This window comes from Panthera tigris, chromosome A1 (assembly GCF_018350195.1).
Source record: "Panthera tigris isolate Pti1 chromosome A1, P.tigris_Pti1_mat1.1, whole genome shotgun sequence".
NCBI lineage: Eukaryota > Metazoa > Chordata > Mammalia > Carnivora > Felidae > Panthera > Panthera tigris.
The window spans coordinates 221,314,826-221,330,280 of NC_056660.1; positions in this window are offsets into that span (position 1 = coordinate 221,314,826).

The window sequence follows — 15,455 nt, forward strand, 5'->3', positions numbered from 1 at the left end:
AGTCTTTATAAAGACCTCTTCCAGTGGGGTCTGACTCATTAATCTCATTCACAGAAATTTCTGTCTCAACAGCCGAAGACCAAACATTGCATGAGCACATATTTTTGTCATGCCGAAAGATATTTCTTTTCAAATAGTTCACAATGTCATGCACACCAACACTACTAGTCTCGGGTCTTTCTGTTCAACCCTATTTCAGCAATTTCACTCTCTCAAGAAATGCATGAGCAGTGCCTCCCAGTCAATGTGTATCATGTCTAGGATGTCAGCTCTCTCTAACTTATTTTACACTTTCAGCTGATAAATGTTGGCATACATATAGCAGAGTGCGAGGTGGTTTTTCTCATTAGCAACCCAAATTGTTTTAAAGTCTTCCTTTTAAAGTTCATTTTCAGACATCATTGCATGCCAAGGTCGGCACCAGGCATTTGCTAATGGTGGCTTACCAAACTGTTATTAGCAACTGGGTAAACAGCATTCTTAACCACTTTCATGAACTCTCAAGTCTGAGAAATCTGTTGATTGTAGCAAGCACACAATAAAGCAATCAATCAATCAATCAATCAGAATGATTATATGTGTTATTCATGGAAGATAAGTATCCTTGCTCCCAAAGTTGTGTTCAGATTTACATCGGTTGGGAGTAAGTGCTGAAAATACTACATTTTTCACACCTGGAAAGTAATGTGTGGGGACATTTTGCCAGGAAAATAAAACTTTACACTTTTCTTCCCACCCATCTTGCCTATAATCAGTTTGTGCTACTGATGCAATGTAATAATTAAAGGGGTCAGAAAATATTTTACTTGTTACCTGTGATTCTGTTTTTTAAAATAAATATGCTCATCTAAATTGCATATACTTTTAAGTATTTCAGGTGTTGGCGTTTGCTACATGAACTATGACTTTTTAATTTATGCGTCATCAGTATTCGCATACCAACAACAATTATAGTGTATTTAGTATCCTTCAATATTTTATAATATTTACTCAGAAATAATGACATGTTTTGGAGGATACAATCTTAGGCTAGAGTTGTTTGACTAGTGTTATAAATCTGCATTTTTTTTCCAGGACTAAGGATTCTGTAATATATTTAATGAAGATTTTTAACATATTCAATGATAAATTTTTCAATATAATTTTCAGCTGTTTCATGACCAGAAGTTTTTCACAATAAATTTTGGTTTTATACCCTATGATTATTTTCAACTTTCCATATTCAGACTCCTGAATATCCACACTCATTTTCAAAGTTTGAGACATCATGGTATAATCTATATAATTTCATGACAACCTGTCAGCTAAGTGACGTGTTCACTTCCTCACTGAGTGGTCTCTCAGGTAACACAGTGTCAAGACCTTCATTGCCACCTCACTGAATGTTTCTCTGTTTTTCCTTGGTTCTTGGTCATTGCTCTCACGATAAACTTCAGTAACTTTGCTCTGATTATTCAAGCTGTACCTCATGATGTCTGCATCTCATATAATGCAAAGAGACCCCGGAGAAATGCTCAACAGCACGATGTGTTAAACCATTTCTTATATTATTGATGTTGACAGCTGCCATCTTGCCATCTGATTTTATCCAGGCAGGTATTTTTATACATTTTCTACATTATTACATTTTTAGATTTTCACGGAATAATCAAGCAAAGTAAGAGCAACAAGAAACTACTTATCAGTAATTAGCACGGGCATTTGCTCTTGCAAGGAATGCTGAGATCTAAAATTTCCTTCGTGCCACTGTAAGTAATTTTGGGCATCAAACATATCGAGAAATAAAACAAAAACAAAAACAAAAACACATCTTTCGGTTCCCAAAGCCTTTCCAAAGTCATGAGTTTGGATAAAGAATTTGTGCCTGTAAGTATAAATCACACAAAGTATTCAATGTCATAAAGTATGCAGAAGTAACAATTTAATTGTATTTGCTAGATAAAAATAAAAACCTACCCATTGCATTTGAAAAATTAAGCTAATTCCTTGGTGAATTACAAAGAGTTTAAAGTTCATCTACTTTAAAGCGTTCTAAGTGTTACTTTAGTTTATTTCATAAACTAAACACTGAATTTAATAAAGAAATGCAATAACTCATTTATATACTAAATTACATTTTATGGCTATAGTCATTGATATTCTCTTGTCTGATCCCCACCAAATCACTGTGAAGCAAAGTAGATCCATATTCCTTATCATATTCTCATGGGTGAAGACACAATGTTTGAAGGATTAGATAACGTGGCAAAGCGTGAAGTAAAGGTAGTTATTTGATTTTTACCTTTTAAAACATGAGATTCTATCACACTGTCTGTAGTCTTACTACATTTACCTTAAAAAAAAGTGATTTTATTTACTTATTTAATTTTTAAAGGATTTTTTAAAATTTATTTTGAGAGACAGAGAGAAAGAATGAGCACACACGCCAGCAAGAGGCAGGGAGAGAGAGGGAGAGAGAGAATCCTAAGCAGGCTCTGTACTTTCAGCACAAGCCTGATGTGGGGCTCAATCTCATGAAACATGAGATCATGACCTGAGCCGAAATCAAGAGTCAGACATTGTAACCGACCGATCCATTCAGGCACTCCCAAAATTGATTTATAACTAAATAAATGAATGTGACCAATAAAGTATTATAGAAGACCCGTGAGACAATTTGTTGTACTACCTTACACATCAGAAAAAAAAAAAAAATGCATACTGATCTTGCCTGGAAATTGCCCACATCCAGCCATGAAGTTGTATAAGATCTTTAATACGTACATATAAAATCCATTCATATTTTTATCCTAACACAAAATAAATATTAGACAACACATAAGTTGCATCAAGAGTGCACAGGATGAGAGTCTTACTTTAATCACTTATTGATTTATAAATGATTCAATGAATTATTTTGAAAGTCTTTCTGTTATAAGATAAACAAGGTTGGGGATCTCATGTACAGCATGATGATTTGGTTAACAATGCTGCATTATATACTTGAAAGTAGCTAGGAGAATAGATTTTAAATGTTCTTAGCACACACACAAAAATGAAATGATAATAATAAGAGGTGAATGGAGGTATTAGCTAATTCTACAGTGATTATCATATTGCAATATATAAATGTATTAAATCAACAGGTTGTACACCTTAAACCTATGCTGTGTTGAGGTGGCTGGGTAACTCAGTTGGTTAAGAGTCCAACTCTTGGTTTCAGCTCAGGTCATGATCTCACGGTTTTGTGAGTTCAAGCCCTGCTTCAGGTCTCTGCATTACCAGCTTACCAGAGTGGAGACTGCTTGGGATTTTCTCTCTCCTTATCACTCTCTGCACCTCCCCCACTCACACTGTCACTCTCTCCCTCCCTGTCTCTCAAAATTAGTAAATAAACTTAAATACACACACACACACCCGTACACAGTGTTATATATCAATTATATCTCAATAAAGCTGGGGAAAAAGTCAATGAATAAATGATTTTTATGTGCTGAATTCTCTGCATTGGGTTGAGAAATAACCATGTAGACATCGTTTCCATCATTAAGGGATCCCATACTTTTCTAGAAAGATAGGCATACAGGGACTCCTGGGTGGCTCAGTGGGTTAAGTGTAGGACTTCAGCTGAAGTCATGACCTCACAGTTAGTGAGTTCGATCCCCGCATCGGGCTCTCTGCTGACAGCTCAGAGCCTGGAGCCTGCTTCAGATTCTGGGTCTCCCTCTCTCTCTGCCCTTTCCTCACTTGCACAATCAAAAATAAGTAAACATTAAAAAAAAAAGAAAGATAGGCACACAGATAATTTCCAATGAATAATATAATTCCTAGTAAAAATAAAGCATGCTATTCAAAAGTGAATACTTTAAATTTAAACACTAAATTTAAATTTAAAATGTAAACACTTTAACTGGCAAAGGTGTAATTCTCTATAACCTAGAGTTATCTCTATACCTCACAACTATACCATTTTGTTTCCATAATATCTAGACTGTTACTAGTTTTTCTGAACAACTACAATATTTACAATGTAGTTATGCTATATTCTATGACCTGCACGTGTGTTTCAATACTATGTAATTATTAAAAGCATGTTTTCAAGTCAACATTTGACAGGATGCAAAAATATAATGAATATAATTCCAAGTAACAGCATTGTACATAAATTATTTGCTCAAAATGAATGCAATTTCATTTAATTAGTTATATGCCTACACAAACACATACACTCTCAGAAATATAGCCTGGAAAGGAAAACATCAAACTGATGTTTTCATAATGATGCTGCATAATGGAAATACTGGTACTTGTATTTTCCAAATTCTCAATAATGGCTTTATAAAGACCTCATTGGATGTAAAAATACGTAAATATATAAAATTTCACATGAAGTGTTGGATCCATTTTTCTTAAACTGCACTAAAATTTAACAGATAATACATAAAACGAGGTCAACCCAGAAGATTCATTTGAACATAACAGAAATAAAGGAGTTAAATCTTGTAGTTTTCTGTTAAAAGAGAAGTGATGATTGATGAAATATTGGAACTAATGTTATTGACCTTTCATTTATTATGTAAGTGTAAATTTAATTACTTTGGGATATACATGTATATATGAGACATGGCTCTCAATAAACGTATTTCTGTGACTTTTTTCATGTATAATGTCTCATGCTTTCTTCCCATACATTTAAAATAGGAAAAAAAAATTAAATAAAGTCACTGAGCTGTTAATAATGCAAAGTGGATGCCTTATAATACTGCATGCTCAATGCTTTTAATTTAAAATGAAAGAAGCATCTTAGAAGCACTTATTTATAAACTGGAAAAGATGAATGCAATTAAAATAAATTGGCTGGCATGGGTTAATTACCTTTCTCTTACATTTCTCGAATCTTTTCTTTAAGCACAGGTTATATTTTAAGTCAATATAATTTTCTATAGCAGTATCCATACGAGAACCAAATTTTGACTAGACATTATTTACTCGTGTCATTTTCAGACTGTTGGACCACTTTTCACAAATCGTTAATATAGTTCCCCCTTACGCTCTTCAAAATCCTAATTTAAATAATCCTATTTCTGTCTGGTAGACATTGAATCATGAATATGGAATGACTTCACCTGACTTCACTTGAAATTCACTTAATTTTCAACTCTGTTAGATGCGAGGTGAGTAGAAAATAATTTTGTTCAAAATTGCAAGGTATACCTGCAGCCTAAGGAGAAGCTCTCTACTCCATGTCTAGATTGAGTTGTGATTCATTTCAAGCTTTAGTTAAGAGTGATTACATCCAAATCATCTCATGGTATTTTTTCTTTGTATTTGTGTCATTGTTTATTAATTTCGTGATTTTTTGTCACAGCAAAGATTGGACAAGTTCCTGTACCTTGACTTAAATCAGGTAAAGTTCAAGACATCGACCTGAGAGTGAGCATCCCTCCCGCCCTCCTGCTTCTCTTCTAAATCTAAACCATGCATAGCTATTTTGTTCCTTATCATTCCATTCTTGTGAGAATAGAGATATGTAATAAATGAGTTCCCCATTTTTAATATACACATTATTTTTTAATATATGTTGTTATTTTTTAATGTTTATTTTTTGAGAGAGAGAGTGTGAGTAAGGGAGGGGAAGAGAGAGAGACACACACACAATCCAAAGCAGGCTCCAGACTGAGCTGTCAGCACAAAGCCCCACGCGGGGCTTGAACTCATGAACCGTAAGATCATGACCTGACCCAAAGTTGGACGCTCAATTTACTGAGCGCCCCAGGAGCGCCAAATATATACATTATTTTTGAAGGGGTATATGTATACCTGGATACACTATTGCTGTGTTGATAGTTGTATTAATAGGTATGTAACTTACTATTTGCATAATATTGCTTTCAGGAATTTACCCTAGAGTAATGCCCACTCATATGTGCAAAGTATATGTAAGATTCTAACCAGTTCAATTTTATTTATAAAAGTGATAATTTGAATATTCTGAGCAATAGGAAAATGGCTGACTTAGAGGATTTTATATCCATATTTTAGCTAATTTAAAAAAGGAGATAAAAATGTAGAATATACCAATAATCTCTTCTTACTAATAAAAGCAATTTTCTAAAACATGCTTATATTCTGATTTCAATGAGGTAAACAGCAAAAACAAAGGAACAGTCTGAGTTTGTGGGTGCACCTGTAGAAATGTGTCTTTTGCTCAAATTATATAGACACCGGCATTGCTTACGTAAATCGCTGGGGAAATAACTCCCCCTCCATCTTTATGCTCTATATTACGTTCTTTGGCTGCCTATGCAATATTCCTATCAGGTAAGGTTCTTACAAACATTTTAAAGAACCATATGGTATTTTCCACAAATAGATACCAACATGAGAATAGCTGCTCCACCCCTAAGCCTGTTTGTCCTACCCAGTAGGGGATGTTGTTTTTTCTGTCCAAGCGTTTAGCCAAGATACAAATTCCTCCACTTACTTAATTACCTTTTTGCTCCTCTTATCAGTTTTTCAATGAGTATTTAAGTGTTTTTAAGTAATTTTAATTCCAAAAGAAAAAATGTATACATTTGAAATGCTTTCTTCCTTTATTTCCTTGGTGCTACATATCTCCATTTTGCATCCTACCATTGTAGACATTGTTCTTACCGCCTTTGGGGGCGTAGCGTATCCCCCAATATCAGTGTCTTCAGGGACTCGGCATCTGATCTTCCTTTCCTTCTCTGACTTTATTTTCCATGCATTCTTTTCCACTTCTGCCCATTCAGTCTGCATCTTCTGTATAGCTGATAGCTCTTCTGTATCTTCCAACCAAGTGTTTGCCCTATAGCCTAAATAATTTACACAATCTCTTGCAAGATGTTATACCAGCACTTCAGTGCCAATAGCTCTAAAATAACTATAATATCATAAAACGTACTGCCAGAAATGTTAAACTGAATGAGCCATCACAAAATAACCTAGAGTCCCAGCCCAAAATCTCAAAATCATCTCCCTCCTCATTACACCTAATCAATAATGAAAGGCTCGGAAGCAGTCAAGTCTATCTTCTTAATATCTTGCATATATGTTCAAGTGTGTATCTCCCAAGAATCATCTCCATTCAGATATTTATTGCTTTTCACCAGAATTGTAAGAAAATACCTGCCAAATGTCTCCATTTTGTTTTTACCTCAATTCGTCTCTCTCAACTATCCATTCTCCAAGATAAAGCTCCAGGAAAGTTTTGCACAACATAGCTTTGATGGAGTCATTCCTCTGCTTCTGTGCTTCTAGGAGTCCTTGTTGACTTAGAGATCCAACGCTAACTTCTTTACTATTACTACAAATTGGGTCTTCATGGCTTGCCATCTTTTATTTCTCCAGTTTCAGATAGATGTCTGCATTCACCTGTGTGCCACTGTATTTTCATCCTTCTGAATCAGTTCTGAAGAAAGTATGTTATAAATGTTTCATCCTATATTCTCGCTGCTCCAGCCCCTTTAACTTGGAAAACTGTTCATTGAGCCAATCCCATTGAAAATAATTTTTAAAAAGAAGTCACGTTAGATATTACTCCTGCCTATTTAAATCTTGTGTTTTTCTCTGTTCTGATAAACATCAGAGAATAACGAATGTCATTCGCTCAATGGCTTCCCTATGACAAGCTATCAGACAATAAGTACCGTGTTCCGTTCATTATAGAATGCATTTCACTGCTCAGCATAATTCCTGTTATAAAGTAGCTGCTCATAAAATACTCTTTTAATAAATGAATAGCTGAATGAAAGAATGTGATAAAAACAATACGTTTTGCCTTTCCTGGGAGTGAATCTAAAAATTATAATACTTACAATGCCTACTTGTAAAGATTATCGCCCTAAAAGATATCACATCTAACATTAATCTAAAACATGTACTTAAAACACCCCAGAAAGGTTTAGTATAGCAAAGATTATTCATCAGAATTCATTTAAATTGTTAATTCCATCCCATTTTAATTATAAATATGGTGAATTAAAGTCACTCATTGACATTTCTCTCGTTGAGTTGCAAGGTCAATTTTTCCTCTCCTTGAATTTTGAGTAGTCTGTGATTGTTTTGACCAATAGAATATAACGGGAAGTGGCTTGATACCTAGGCTAGGCACTGGATCCCCTGAATCTAGACAAAGATTTCAAGTAGTTGGCTTGTGGGGCTCCTGGGTGGCTCAGTCAGTTGGGGGTCTGACTTCAGCTCAGGTCATGATCTCACAATTGGTGGGTCCGAGCCCCACATCAGGCTCTGTGCTGACATCTCAGAGCCTGGATCCTGCTTCAGATTTTGTCTCCCTCTCTCTCTGCTCCACCCCTGCTCACACTCCATTTCTGTCTCTGTTTCTGTGTCTCTCTCAAAAATAAATAAACATTAACAAAATAATTTCAAAAAAGAAGTGTTTAAAGTAGTTGGCTTGTGATCCATTCACTCCCAGTAGTAGGAGGATAACGTACAGTTGGAAAGAAAAGAAGGTATTTGATAAGAGGAAAAATGGCTAAATATGGAAAATCCTTAGACAGATCATCCTGGCTAAGTTATTTATAGCAGATCAATTAGGATCTAAGGATTTACGAGGCACAGGTCTCCAGAGAACATCATGTAAAACAAAGAATTCCTCCAGGTAGGAATTGGAATGCTTCATTACGTAACTGCTCCTTCTGCTGCGTGAGGTTACCAGCCACAAGGAAACACCTGGAAACAAGATCTATAATTCTAACTAGAAAATGCAGCTCCAAGGTGGTAACAACTGATCAGGTTAACAGTTCTTGATGACCCAGGCTGCTCTCTGCTTTGTCTGACTTTCTTCATTTCTGAAGTAAAGTAAATACTTTAGTGCTTTATTTACTAATAAAGTAAAGACAATAATCTCATGTTCAATTAACACATAGATTTGTAAGTCTTATTTGATTATCTGATTCTTTGGGTTAGATCATTGATCCAAGGAAGTATAGGATATAAAAAATTTTAAAAAAAAGTTATGCTTTTAAGTAACTAAGTTTTGTGGTTGTTACACAGTAATAGATAACCAGTAAAATGAAGACAACAGGTTTGATTTCCATTGAAAAATACATGAAGTAAAAAACAACTACTAATTTACTTTGGATCTGAAAGCAAGAGATTTGATTTTATGTAAACAACAAAATCACTTCAGAAATGAAAATGATTTCATATTATAACAGCACATGTTTCAGTAATTTTCAAAAAATTGAAAACCCAGGTATGTCTGCAAAATATACTTCATGATATAATGAAGTTGTCCACATTTATTGAGACACAGAATTATTGATGGTCGCACTAAAGGTGGGGCAAGTTACGGTGCACGGCGGGTTCTGTGCTGCTGGGGCTTTCAAAAAGACAAATACAACATTTTAACAGGCTTCTACAGTGGTGCTAGAATATTAGCACTCGCAATAATCTCAGCAGAGCACACACCCCAAGGTGCTTCACCCGCCTCCTGCTGAGGGTGGTGCTCTGCCTATATACACATTCGCCATCCTGCGTAAGTGACATCTTATTTCAATGAAGAATAGGAAATGATGACCTTCTGCTATTACCTTCTGTCCAAATGAACACCTAGCTAGAAAACGGCCATATCAATAAATCTAATTTTAATAACAAATTCTTTATCTTGGACCACAGTCCAATTTCTCATGAAAATTACCATTGTATATTGATAGAGAAGTTACTTTAGGAATGTGTTCTACTACTTTATCAAGAATACATATAGAGTTGGCTGCAGGGAGGCACGATTCCTCCTTCAGGACTCGGTCCTTCAGTGACCCAGCTGCTGATCTTGCTGGCTCACAACTCAAAACTGAGCCCTTTCCTGGGAATAATAGCCTTTAGTTGAGGGAGGTGCATAGACCAAAAACCTGCACCTTCCAGGATAGGAGCCTAATGCCCAATGGTCGGTCAAAGTTGGATTATAAAGACATGGTCCCCTTGACTCACATAATTTGATTCTCTGCTGGTAGGGCACGTACAAAGTCAGAATTGTTATGTCTTCTTAGAGAACTGGCCCCTTTCTGTAGTACCTTCTTTATTCCTGAAAACTTGTATTGCCATGTCTAAAAACAATATAGCCACTCCAGCTTTCTTTTGATTACTGCTAGCACAAAATATTTTTCTCCTTGCATTTACTTTTAATCTCTGCGTGTCTTTATCTTTTAATTGGGCTTCCTATAGACAACATACACTTAGGTTTCTCTTTTGATCCACTCTGACAATTTGTCTTTTAATTGGTGCATTAAAAAAATAATTGGCGCATTTAGACAATTGACATTCACAATGATTGTTGATATAGTTGGATTCATATCTACCACGTTTGTTACTGTTTTCTATTTGTTGTCTTTTGTTCCTGTTTTTGTCTTCCACAGTTTTTCTGCCTTTGTTGTTTTAACTATATTTTTAAGATTATGTTTTTTTCTCCTCTTTTAGCATATAGGATACTTTTTTTTTATTTGTTTACTTTTTGTGGTAGCTACCTTGGAGTTTGCAATATACATTTACAGCTAATGCAAGTCCTCTTTCAAATAATACTTTATCACTTTACAGATAGTGTGAGTATCTTATACTAAAAAAATTATCCTAATTCTCCCCACCCTATTCTTCCTATCATTGCTACCATTTATTTTGCTTATATATAAGCATAAATAAGCATCATATGTATATGACATATAGATAATTATATATAATTGATGTGCTGGTGATACTAATATTTTGAACAAACTGTTATCTATTAGATCAGTTATGATAAAAAATAAGTTTTTATTTTGCTTTTATTTATTCCTTCTTTGGCACTCTATGTAGATCTGATTTTTTGATCATAGTATTTCCCATCTCTCTAGAAAACTTATTTTAACATTTTTTTGCAAGGCAGATCTACTGAGAACAAGTCCCCCAATTTGCATGTGTCTGAAAGTGTCCCTCATGTGGATGTTTTTATTGGGTAGAGATTTCTAGGTTGGTTGGTTTTGTTCTCTCAACATTTAAATATTAAAAAACAAATTCTCTCAAAATTTACATATTTTACTCCACTCTATTTTGGCTTAGATGGTTTCTGAGGAGATTCAGATATCATTCTTATATTTGGTCCTCTATAGGCAATGTGTTCCCCTACTTCCCCCCCACCCCCCCGACTCTCGGGCTTCTTTCAACATTTTTTCTTTGTTTTGAAAATATGCTGTGATGAGTGTGTGCTTTCGTGTCTGTGTGTGTGTGGCATTTATTATGTTTGGTGTTCCCTGAGATACTGTACGTCTAGTTTGATATCTGATGTTAATCTTAAAAAATAGTTAAAATCACAAAGACAGAAAAAAGTGTGGGAGACAAAAACAGGTACAAAAGACAACAAATGGAAAATGGTAATGCATATGGTAGATATAAACCCTTGTATTTTTCAGTCTTTCTTATTTTGTGTATTTATTTGGCCTCTTCCTTTTTTCTCCTATGGGTGTTCCCATTATACATAGTACACCTTTTGTAGTTTTCCCACAGCTCCTGGATAGTCTGTTTTCTTTTTTCTTTTCTTTTTTTTTTTTTCACTGTTTGTTCTCTTTGTTTTTCAGGTTTTGAGGACTCTATTGATACATTCTCTAGGTGCAGAGTATTTTTCTTCAGCCGTGTCCAGATTACTAATAATCATAAAAGACAGTCTGTATGTCTGTTACAGTGGTTTTGATTTCTAGCATTTTTTTAATTTTTGCTCTTTATTTAAATCACCATCTCTCTACTTACATTGCCCATCTGTCTTGCATGCAGTCTACTTGTGCCATTAGAACCTTCTGCTGTTTTAAATTCCTGGAGTGGTAATTATAATTACCCTTGCCATGTCTGGTTTTGATGCTTGCTGTATCTCATCAAGTTCCTTTTTTTTTTTTTTTTTTTTTTTTTTGCCTTTTGGTATGCCTTGTAATTTTTTCTTGGCATGGGGTATGGAAATTGTCCAAAATTGATCTTTAGTAATGTGATATGAGGTGTGGGGAGAAAGAAAGCATTCTATGAGCTATAATTAAGTCTCATTCTTTTAGGGAGCCTATGCCTCTGGGCTGTGAACTTAACAAGTGTTTCTTGTTTATTTTCTCCCTACTTAAATGGGCTAAAGGGAGCTGAAATTTGGTCTTTCCCTTCCCCAGGTGAGTTAGGCTCTGATAATAACTCAGCAGGTGAGGCCCTGGTTAACTAATTCACCTGAGTGCAGGACTTATTCAGAAGAAGGGGCGATATTTCGAAATGGTTCATTTTCCCCCTCCTCTGCCAAAGCCTTCGGGAGTTTTTCTCCAATATTTACTGTGAAAACCTGGTTATGCTTATGGAGGTAAATCTCACAATATTGTGGGAATGCTATGAGTGACTCCCCAGAGATTTTAACTCTTAGACTTGTCCACACTGAATGTTCTACAATTTGTGAATTACAGTTCATCTCCGGCATGGGTTCCTGATGCAGTTTCTGGTCGTGAGTTTCTGCTCTGGTAAGTTGAGACTCCTTGTATTTGCCAGTCTTTCTCTCTAATCTTGTGGGCGGAAGTTTACCCTGTGTCTTCCACTCTGTGATGGATCAAAAATTTTTCTGCCTGTTTAGTTTTTTGTTGTTGTTGTTATGATGAACTGGAGATTTCCAAGGTTCTTCTATGTGGCGTGGAAACATGTCGAAATTTCAGAAATAGCAGATTTGAAACTAAAGAAGTACTGAAGTTTAATAGTAAATTAGTAGAGGTTTGTTGTGCACACACCAAAAAGGCAGCTCATGAACTGGGAGCGTTCAAACAAACAAAACATACAATGAGGCCCAAGAGGCCTATTTTTTATAAAGAGGCTTATATAGAGGGGAGACAGTGACTGCTTATTCTTCACAGTGATTGGTTACAATATTAGAATTTTATTAAGTGATAGGGAATTGGTTAGTGGTTACCTCATATCAATTTTGGAAAACTGTTTAAGTTTTGCTTATAGTTTCTTGAGGCATAAGCAAGAAATGACCCAGGTCGAGTTAGTATTTGCAAAAGAAGCTAAATTAAGCTTTGTTTTTGTGCCTAAATTGGTTTTGTCTGCTCAGGGAATTTTCAAGGATTGACTCCATTTGCTTTTTATTTTAACAGAAACTAGAAGCCTCATAGACCTATTTTATTAACTGAGGTTTGAAAGTCATACATATTTATACATTATGAATTGCTATTTGTATAATATCACTTTGTTTTATACATTTCCTGTGGTTTAAATCATTAACTTAGGCATCATTTACATAAATTTATAATAATAATCCTGGAAAATACACCATTTTGCACCCAAACATTATTGAATATGTACAGTTCTTGCTCTGGGTAGGAAGATCAAATCAAAGAAGTGTTAACACTAGTTGAAAATTCTTGACATCTTCACTTTTAAATTCTAAATTTACCTTAATGGACAAGTCTCAGAACCATGGGTCTTGAAACTAATCCATCCCAAGTAGGATTAAAGATAGAATTTTTATTCTCAAAATTAAGCTGTATATATTGTTTTAGGTATTAACATCAATAGAAAAATAAAATTATTTTAAAGGTTTATTTGAAAAGCAATTTCTAACATAGCAAACATCCATCATCATATGTCGTGTTCATTTAATTACAACTTTCATATTCTTCTCTAGGTGCTTAGTTATAAAGTTGGCGGGTAGTATTTTGCACAAAGTAACTCTCCTATTAAAGATACATAAAGACAGGTCAACCTCTCTCAAGGCGCATATGAGGAAAATTTGACCACTTTCTTAAGTTAGAGATGAAAGAACCCAATTATGTTTGATGTCAGTCTTCAGTGGAATCCTAAGGCAATAGAAGGATCCCTCTCCTGGGATGCTACATTTGCAGCTCATTCTGAGTCTTGCAAAAGGATAGGTTTCAAGACCCACGACTCTGAATAAATAGGATGTCTGGAAGGCCATTCTTCATTTAAATGCATTTTAAATTATATGGGACTCCAATATATGAGCAGCTACGTGACTCTTATGTTTATGTTCTTTTTATTTCCCTCCCTCTCCCTACATTTCTTGCTCTTACTACTCATGTACAATGATTTAAAAAACTGAATTTCAGAATTTTATTCTATAGTATAAACAGGTATATGTTAAGATATCATTGCATTAACTTTCAATGCAACATGTCTATCTTCATTGCATTAACCTTCGAAGCATAATCATACATTTGCATAATTGTGTGCAATATAATACAGATTCCTTAAGATAATTTCTTACTATGTATTAAGTCACATTAATAAAAGTAATTTTTGGGTGCCTGGGTGGCTCAGTCAGTTAAGTGTCCGATTTCGGCTCAGGTCATGATCTCACGGTTTGTGAGTTCGAGGCCTGTGTCAGACTCTGTGCTGACAGCTCAGAGCCTGGAGCCTGCTTTCGATTCTGTGTCTCATTCTCACTCTGCCCCTCCCCCACTTCTTCTGTGTCTCTCAAAAATAAATAAATGTAAAAAAAAAATTACGTAAAAACAAGTGAAAGTAACTGTGGAATAAAAAATAAGCTGTTCATGTGAATAACAGATGGCAATCTAAATAACTATTTCAATATTTTTTAAAACTGTTGAATGTGTAATACAGGTATTATGTTTCATACAGTCAAATTTAAAATCTAGAAGTCAACTCATGGATGTGATAAGTTTTGAACACTACTATTTGAACTTTCTTTTGCTCACAAGTTTTATTTGCTATCAATACCAAAGATAACTTAAGGAAAATGTTATCCCTTGAATGTTTTGCATAAAACACAGCTGAGTTCCTCTTTGTACTTTGGAAGTCTACATAAACACTCTTCATATCATTTCTTTTACCAGTTTTCTTCACTAAGATGAAAAAAAAAAAAAAGAAAAAGGTAATAAAACCTAATAACGCAAACATCAGTTTTAATAAAACACTCAAAACTTGTGGGACCACATAATATGTTTCACAACTGTTTCCCCCTTCTTGTTTTTTCTGTTCTCTTCTGATTTCCATCTCACATTCAGCTGAGCTCTATTTCATTTTTTACTTTTACTTCTTTTATCTTTGGCTTGAAAAGGTCCCAATGTAATTAAATCTAGGTTCTCATCTGAACCAGATCATTTATATTTATAACAATCTATACTCATTTTAGGTGTAAATTAGGTGAAGATATATCTATATACCTAGATATCCATATCTATCTAGATATCTATATCTATCTATAGTTAGATATAGATATAGATATAGATATAGATATAGATATAGATATAGATATAGATATATTTGGTCTTACCATTGGCAGAGATCAAAATTGGTAATCTTTGCAAATTTGTCCCTAAAAGCTTTATTTTTATCAAGTAAGGATAGTAAATAATAATATATATACTATATATACTATGCTATTTATAATATATAATACTATATTATATATTACTATATATATATATATATGTAAAATAAGGATAATAATCTATTTACTCAACTGAAGCTCC